This window comes from Argentina silus (genome assembly GCF_951799395.1).
Source record: "Argentina silus genome assembly, chromosome: 3".
Lineage (NCBI taxonomy): Eukaryota > Metazoa > Chordata > Actinopteri > Argentiniformes > Argentinidae > Argentina > Argentina silus.
In genome coordinates, this window is record NC_139657.1 from 14,450,588 (window position 1) to 14,460,266 (window position 9,679).

A 9,679-nucleotide genomic window follows, 5' to 3' on the forward strand; every position below is an offset into this window, starting at 1 on the left:
ATTTCACATTGGCAGACCACAAGATATGTCAAAAGTGAATGGCCTTGCAAGACAATTTTAATTATAAGAGGTGGAGGGCACTGATAGACTTGAACACACTTCATGCCAATGGGTGCTAATTGTGATATTTGGATCTTTATGTTGTAATATCTCACTAACCAATGTGCCTGTGATGTTCTTGTTTGCTTCTAACTGTATTACATCTGTGCTCACATTCATGTGACATCCCAACTTCAAACAGGTGTATTGCGTGGAACGAGATAGGTAAAAAGGTTCCAAATACAGTCGCACCTCTTTCATGAAAAGGTTCCAAAAAGCACCTCTTTGATGAAATGATTCTATAAATGATTTTGTCGCACCTCAATGGTGCCATAAAGAACTCCTAAGAACCTTTTTTTCTAAGAGACCTTCTCTTTGTACACACGAGGGGAGATGCCTGAATGTGGAAGACCCAGGCAGACAACATCCAGGGCCAATATGTCTAAATTCCTCAGCCTGGCTGACAAATGGCCCACCTCTACCCAGGTCCAGAGTGGTCACTGGTATGTATTTCCCTAGTCCTATCCCATCCACCCTCTGGTCAACCTCTGAGTGGTATTTAGCAGGTTGGGAGGGAGGTTGGGTGCTGGCTGGGATTGGGCCTGGCTGTGAAAAGTCACATCCCCTCTACAGCTCCAGAGGCTCTGAAAGCCGGAGTGTCTACTGCTCTCTCTGCCACTGGCTGGGCAGACGGGTGTGAATCGGCCTGCCGAAGGCTCCACCAGGCTTGGGCTCTTGATCCAGTCCCGGAGGGTCAACAGCCAGGCTCATACATCATGTCCGCACTAGCGTTACGCGCCCCCCGACAACAAAGAGAGCAGTGCGGGGATCGCAGAGTCCTCATAAAAGTAGCACCAAAGCCTGAGCTGTCAGTTCACAAAGAGGACAGCTTCATTTATATCTTAACAACTGCCTGGTTCACTTCCCCAGCCCAACCAGCAGCACACCACCGCTGCTCCACAGCCAGTCCTTTAAGGCCAGAATTACTTCACACACAAGGTTTACACATATCAATCTGCCAAATTACTGGGCGTCTTTGATACAGCTTTTCTTTTTTATCTTTTAAGTATAAACTGGTCTTGGATTGGGAATAAAGACAGTGTGGCTGTGACTGAATTGTTAGCTGTGCTTGTCTTGATATCGAATCTCGTGTGACTGGTCTGAAATTTCTTCCATAAAAGTGCATTTTAGTGGGTTTTACAAGACAATTAAGGCAGTGTGTGTGTTCTGCAGGCCTGGTGTCAAATCACCAAGCCTCATCAGCAGCAGCTCCCCATATGTAAGCACCACAACACCACCCAGACTCCTACAGTGTGTATGAGTTACGCTGAGGTTGTGTATATGTGAGAGAAAGAGAGTGAGAGAGAGTGAGAGAGAGAGAGAGAGAGAGAGAGAGGGAGAGAGAGAGAGAGAGAGAGAGAGAGAGAAAGAGAAACAGGGTGCCAGCATTTACGTGCTCAAGAGTTTGTGTACAAATGTACTTATGCAGCTTGCAGTTTTTCTCACACAGAAAAGGGGGAGTAGGTAAAAGTCCTCCAGTGAAAACTCAATTTCCTGAAAGTCTTTCCCCTGTCGTTTTGGTGCAGGATGTATGTGGTGTAGGTTTGAGTGAAAATATGCTGGTAGCACTTTTTTCGCACCGTGAAAATCTCAGTCGATCCATCACATCAGTGCCGTAAGCCCATAATTGCTTTTGCATTTTCTATTTTCCAAGAGGCCACAACCCCCCAGAGAGCTTCATATCTCTCAAGGTCTGTCAGACTGCAAGCCTAATAGTTATTTCTCTGTATACTATTTCAGTATCTGAGCATTTGATATGGTAGATCATTTCGAAAGTAAAATAGAAATGGATACTTTATACAGTACTGTATATTACCCATACAACATTTTCTTTTTTATGAAATTGATGCTTTAACAGATTGCGTATTTAGCGCTTCATTTTATGCCCCCCTTATCAGAATGTCTCTACCAATCCCAGTAAGCCAGTCACGATTATCTATAGCATCTATTCATACTAATGTCAACACAATGTTATGAGAGTGGGGGCTGTGGTGAGGTATAGCACCCAAAGGCTGAGTGATATACCAGAGACATAGCATATAAGCAACTAAACACACACACACACACACACACACACACACACACACACACACACACACACACACACACATACACACACACACACACACACACACACACACACACACACACACACACACACACACACACACACACACACACACACACACAGTAAACTCAGAGCACACAATACTGAAGACAGTGTCCCCCCAGAGACAGAGAGTACTGCCAGAGCCCAGGAAGGGCCAGCTGCCAGCAGAGTAGTCTGCTTTTACACACAATGGGTCCCTTCATTACAATGTAAATCAATAAGCAGCATTTGGTTAGGTAGCATTTCATTTTATTTCCCAACAATTTCAGTTTTTCCAGACGTTCCCTGTTGTGAAATATCACCATATAGTAGCCTGTTAGAGCTGTCTGAGAGAGTGGAGAGGAGAAGGTATGGGAGGGGGAGAACAGAGGAGAGAGGATGAGATAAGAGTGAAGAGGAGAGGAGAGGAGAAGAGAGGAGAAGAGAGGATAATGGATGAGGGGGAGCATAGTAAGCAGGTAGTGTGTGTCTAGGCTCGGTACGCTCAGGGATGCAGAGAGGGATCAGGTAGCACAGAAAGGCTCACTGACTGCTCTCCTCACACCTCTCCCAGCATGACGGGCCCAGGGAACGGAATGCTCAGGGAGAGCGGCTGGCTCCGGGCCTGCGACGGGGCACTCGGCCAAACCCTCGGTCAGCGTGCCTGCCTACTCTTCTGTATTTTTGGAAACATCCATTATCCAAGCAATTTGCCTTTAAGGTCTCTGTACTTGGGACCTTTAAAAATTCATAGGCAGGGTGGGAAGAGAGATACAGTATGTCAGCATGTGAGGAAAGCCTAGGCAACACTTAATCAGAACATTTTGTGTGTGTATCTGAGATTTTACATGGTGAAAAGTGTGAATACTGACACATAATAATACACCCACGACTGTAGGCTGACATGTTTGTTTTGCGAGTAAGCACTTTAAATGTAGACGTGTCAACACTGCCGTTCCATCTAGTTTATTTGCTTTTATTTTAAAAATTGCAGTTTAGATAAACAAAGAATAATCACTTATTCATTGCTCTGCTTCAATGTGGGTGACGTTTTCTCAGGCGAATATTTGAAGGATGCCATAGAAACCAATGACAGGACGGTCCAAATGAAACAGAGAGCAACATTGGAGGCTTGTTTTCTCCTAGCCTCTCCACCCCTGCCCCCAAACCCAAAATGTGGTTAGCTGCTCAGTGGTTGAGAAGGATGGATGTGTGTGCCAGTGTAACTGTGTGTATGTGTGTGTGTGTGTGTCTGCGTGAGTGTGTGGAGGGGTGCTTTAGTGTGTAATTCCAGAAGCTCCCCTTACCCCCTCCCAAGTTTCCTTTTTTTCCTCCCTCTCAGACAAGTTTTTTCTAACCGCTGGATTTTTAACTCCGTCTGTTTCCATATTGCTAACCACAGCATTCCACAAACATGATGGAATCTTTGTTTCAGGGCGTTTTAAAGTGACTTTTTTCCTCTTTTTGACACAATTTCCCTAATTTCTACAAGGCAATGGAATATTACTCATGTGTGGCGGGGAGAGAAATGGGGAAAAGTGTATGATATAAACCATGGGTGAGTGGATGGACAGGATATTAATGAGAGGACAAGGTAGACAAAGGCTGACTCTAGCCTATATCCACATAACCTTACCCTTAATGAACAAAACCCTCTTTTACTTTTTCACCCTCCAACATTCCTTTTTCCAGCGTTTCAATATTTGCTTGTCCATACTTCTACCTGGGTCAAAGTATTTGGTTGCTTCTCAAATGGAGTAGAGAAAGATGGAATCATTAATAATGACAGTGATAGTGATCTGTTACCCCAAGCTAAATTTCCTCAGAGCAGCTACTGTGAGTGAGTGTGTGTGTGTGTGTGTGTGTGTGTGTGTGTGTGTGTGTGTGTGTGTGTGTGTGTGTGTGTGTGTGTGTGTGTGTGTGTGAGTTTATCAGCGGACAGCTGATATTCAAGCTAAAACTCTAACTGACTTCAACTGGAAGATATTTAGGTAAGAACACACTCAATCAACATTTTCTCTGCCTCGCCATTGCCACACACCTCATACGAGACTGCTGTCCCTTTTCACTGGTCACTATTGTAACATTGGTTAAGTCCAATCCATTGAAGGGTATTTCATTGATTGAAACAATATTGAGTCTGGATCTTGTACGGACCCCCCACTCACATGTAAACAGATATTGAAATAGGGAGACCATGAGACCAAGGTACAGTTGAAGTAAGTTGCTATAAAACCTCTGATCTATTTTAGAATCACACCTCAATCATTACCATATGTCATTATCTTATGTTGAATTTATTGAAAAACAGAAAGTCCTCTTTGAAGCACGTACCTATTTCAAGTGTGAGTTAAAGGAAAGCATTCCCCCACACATATCCTTAGAAAAACAAAGTCTGGACAAAGTGTATTTTATTCTCTGAGGATGTGACATATGTTATTGTAACATTCTCCTCCTCTCTTTCTCTCTCTCTATTTCTCTTTCTATCTCTTGTTTACACACAGGCACACACACAAAGAGAGAGAGAGAGGGAAAGAGAGAGAGAGAGAGAGAGAGAGAGAGAGAGAGAGAGAGAGAGGGAGAGAGAGAGCTTTACTCCACTAATCCATCCTGGAAAAACATATGGACATCTATGTTTCTGTTAGTCAGCCATTCAAGAGACACTGGGTGGGTTAGTGAACAGTCACCCATTGACCAATGCTAATTTAAGAGTGCATAACGAAGGAAGTGTTCTATTTACACAACGACTCCATGCTCTGCTCCATTAACATTTACATATCCTCTACCCCTAGGAAACCAAAGGTTTGCTGGACAGCCCCAGTGCAGAGCTCCACAGCAGGGCCTATTCCTACTGACACCCTCTTATGAGAGACCAGTGATGGAGCTAGGCCTGCTGTAGCAAGGTTACAGGCTGAGTGTAGTCCTCCTACCATGAATCAATAGGACATTTAGCACACACAGGCATGCAGAGACAGGCAGGGTCATAGATAACAGTGTCGTGGTGTCACTCTCGACAACTGTTTTGACCGTAGTTCCTCTACCCTGAGAGGTAATGAGTAAGTGGTAGTTTTCAGCCTTACACATGCTCCAATTTCCATTTTCACACTGCAGTCTCTGACAGTTCGCGAAGACTTAACTAAACACTACGGAAGAGAGTTTCTAGGTCCAGAAATGCCCAGAATGCTTTTAGGTAGTTAGAGGGTACAAAGTTACAGCAGCGCAATAATGATCTTTACAGGTGGCATCAGACTGTCCTTTTCTATGGGAAGGTTAATCTTTTGAGCAGTTGGGAAATTCTATATACCTCCATTTATCACTGCAAACTGAGCTGACACAAACTTTGGAATGTAAAGCATTTCATATCAAGCACTTCAATATGATAAACAGGCCCCGTATATGTCTCATATACCAGGACAATCAAGTTTGATCTTGTTTCTGTGCTCATGGCTCTCAGCTCTCAGGCTCTCTAACCCTAACCCTAACCCTAACCCTAACCCTAACCCTAACCCTCGGGCACTGCTATGGAGTGCTGCACTTAAGGATGATGATAGTATATTAGCATCCAGCTAATAGCAGCTCTGTGAGTGAAGACTGATAGTCTCAGATTGCCTCCCATGCCTTGGAAGGTCCACTCTAGGGCTAAAAAACATGCGGTAGGGCAGGTTGGGAATGGTATATGGGTGGGCATGTGCCGGTATGATGATTTCATATTGCGGTAACCTTATATAAAAAAATGTCTTGGTGTATGGTATTATCTCTGTATTCATTCAATTTGATTAGAAAATTGTCCTTGCGAAATAAATTGGCGTCCGGCTTCAGGTTAAATCTCTCGGTGAGTATATCTCCACAGAAAGTATGTGGAGACGGTAGTCATGGTAGTAGTAGAAATTATTGGCGGTCTAATTACGTATGTGTTTTTTACCCAGATATATAGTGAAACCAGTTACCATCCCATCCCTACTGGTGAGCAGTCAGGTATAGGATTACATACAGTATGCCTGCAGGCCTCATTCTTGACCTTTGACCCAGTGTTTTTGCTTTGCCTATTACAGGCCTTAAGGGAGGATTCCATCCCTATAGCCCTAGCAGGGTAAACAGACAAGTGTCAACACGCATTTGTAAAAGGGAGTCACTAAAATGCATGAAACTACAGAGAATCTGAGCCCGATCAAAAAAGCTTATTTGTGATTTGTGTGTGTGTGTATGTGTGTGTGTGCACATTCACGTCTATATGTGTGTGTGTGTGTGTGTGTGTGTGTGTGTGTGTGTGTGTGTGTGTGTGTGTGTGTGTGTGTGTGTGAATGTATCTACAGCAGAGGTTCCCAGCCTTTTTTAAGCCCAACGCCCCCATTCTTGATTATCAAGTTACCAGCTGAAAAAAAAACACACTTCCATAGGGTATGACGCTACAGTTAATATACTGAAATACTATTGCTTTATCATTAAAAGCTTATATTCTATTTTTCATACAACCAAGGTTAGATAGTCAGTCAAGGGCGTAGAATGAGTTGCAAGTTTGTGGAAACAATTCAAAACACATTTTCTGCAATTCTACACATCAGTCCTGTTAACAATTATAACCCATGAAAATGCGGTGTTAAATTAGGACTGTGTGCCGCTCAGAGCCCTCCTGCAAGCTCAAAACGCCCCCTGGAGTGCGGTACCGCCCCCATTGAGAAACAGTGTGAGTCTACAGTATACATCTACAGTATGAGTGAGTGTTGGATTGGCGGGTCTCAGTACAGTAGATGAATGAGTGTGTTTAAACGGTTAAAGACAAACATGACTACAGGCATAGGCTGGCCCACAGAAGGACAAGGCAGCCAGGGACCAGGCAGATTGATGGACAGGAAGTCAAACATTTCCTATAGACCTGGCACCATGCACTGTGATGAATACTGAGTAGAGGGAAACTGCTCTAGGATGCAGGGGGAGGTATTGCAGAGAATAGCACAGAAAAACATATAATCATAATACTCCTTCCATTCCAACCAAAATTGTCTCCTGCTCTAGGCCAAACTACTAAGTATTTTTATTCTATTTGATTATTTTTTCACTACTCTGTGTGTATTGAGTGCTACCTACATCTTGTATTGCCCAGAAACCCTCTATCTTTATACCGGCAAATATCACAATGTGCTTTCTCCCCATTCCTGTTATTTCATCCGTCAGGAGGACACGTCACTGCTACACCTCCCCTCGCAACCATTAGAATCTAATCTACTCACCATGTTCAACTGACCATGATCTCACTGTCGCGGGAGGACTTTAGAACTGCCAGTCAGCGGTCTGGAAAGCAGAGGCTATCTCAGCTTACGCCTGCTTCAGGTCCCTCCACTTCCTTGCCCTCACAGAGACATGGATTACACCGGAAAACACAGCTACTCCAGCAGCCCTCTCTGATGTCTACTCCTTTTCTCATTCCCCTAGACTCTCTGGTCGAAAGGGAGGCACAGGACTCCTCATCTCACCTAAGTGGTCACATAATGTCCTTCCCCTGTCACACCTGTCCATATCCACCTTCGATTTCCATGCTGTTTCTGTCACCTCCCCAGTCAAACTTCATATTGTCGTTATCTATCGTCCTCCAGGTCAGCTTGGCCACTTCTTAGATTAGATGGATGTCCTTCTCAGCTTCTTCCCTGACGACGGCACACCACTCACACTACTGGGTGACTTCCAGTCAGAGAAGCTTCACTTGTCTGGAGTACTTGACCTTCTCTCCTCCTTTGGCCTTACCCTGTCCCACTCTCCTCCGACTCATAAGGCGGGCAATCAGCTCGACCTTGTCTTCATCAGATCCTCCCATACCTCCAACCTTACTGTTACCCCTCTTCCAGTTTCTGATCATCATTTTGTATCCTTTTCCCTTTCCCTCAAATCCACCCCCTCCCAGTCAGTCTCTACCCTCACTGTATCCTCTCATCGCAACCTGCATACCCTCTCCCTTACCGCTCTCTTCCTCTGTCTTATCCTCCCTACCCTCTGTTGAATCCTTCTCCCTTCTATCCACTGATGCAGCCTCCTCCACCCTCCTGCCCACTCTTTCCTCATCCTTCGACTCTCTCTGTCCACTGACCTCAAGGCCAGCATGATTCTCTCCACGTGCTCCTTGGCTGTCTGAAACCCTGCAAGCTTGTAGAATAGGGCTCTGGGCAGTTGAGAGAAAATGGAGAAAAACCGGTTGACCTAAAACCTTATCTCTCTCTCCTCCTCAACTACACCTCATCTGCATCAGCTACTAAAGCTTCTTACCACCATTCCAAAATTCATCCTCTACCTCTGACCCAAGGAAACTGTTCTCCACATTTTCCTCACTCCTCAACCCACCTACTCCCTGTCCTCCCTCCTCTGTGTCTGCGGATGACTTTGTCACTTACTTTGAAAAGAAGGTTGATGACATTAGCAGCTCTTTCTCTCTACCTCTCGCCAACACTGCTACCTCTCTTGGTCTCTGGTTTATCAGCTTTTTCCCCCTCTCCTCTGATGATATTCTAAAACTGGTCACATCGAAGCGGGCAACCACCCGCCCCCTTGATCCTATCCCCTCCCCCTTTCTCCAATCCATCTCAAAAGACCTCCTTCCGTTCATTATCACCATAATCATTTCCTCTCTATCCACAGGATCTGTCTCAGCTGCCTTTAAGACGACCAGAGTCAAGCCTCTTCTCAGGAAACCAAATCTTGACAGTCTGCTGTCCATAACTACAAACCGGTATCCCTTCTCTCCTTATCTAAAACCCTTGAACGTGCTGTCTCTAACCAACTGTCTCACTATCTCCTTCAGAACAACCTCCTTGACCCTCAGCAATCCGGCTTTAAGGCTGGGCACTCTACTGAGACTGCTCTCCTTGTTGTCACGGAGGCCCTCCACTCTGCTCAAGCTTCCTCCCTCTCCTCTGTTCTCATTTTTCTGGACCTTTCTGCTGCATTCGACACAGTAAACCACCCGATCCTTCTCTCCACCCTCTCAGAACTGGGCATCTCTGGCTTTGCACTCTCCTGGTTTGCATCCTACCTGGCTGATCGCTCTTACCAGGTGACAAGCCAGCCAAGAACCTTGGGGTGATCCTTGACAACCACTTATCCTGTGCGGATAAGCGATCGCACGCTCCTGTAGATTCTTCCTCTACAACATCAGAAGGATACGTCCATTCCTCACCAGAGAAGCAGCACAACTCTTGGTCCAGACACTTGTGATCTCTCGCCTTGACTACTGCAACGCGCTCTTGGCCGAGCTCCCCGCTTCCACCATTAGACTTCTGCAGCTCATCCAGAATGCTGCCACCTGTCTGGTGTTCAATCTCCCCAAGTTCTCCCATGTCACCCCCTCCTTCACCCCCTTCACTGGGTCCCGGTAGCGGCTCACATCAGATTCAAGACCCTGGTGCTCGCCTACCGGGCGTTAAAGGAACAGCCTCTCCCTACTTGCAAGCAATGGTCAGCCCCCAAACCCCCGCCCGATCACTCCGCTCTTCCACCTTGGCTGGC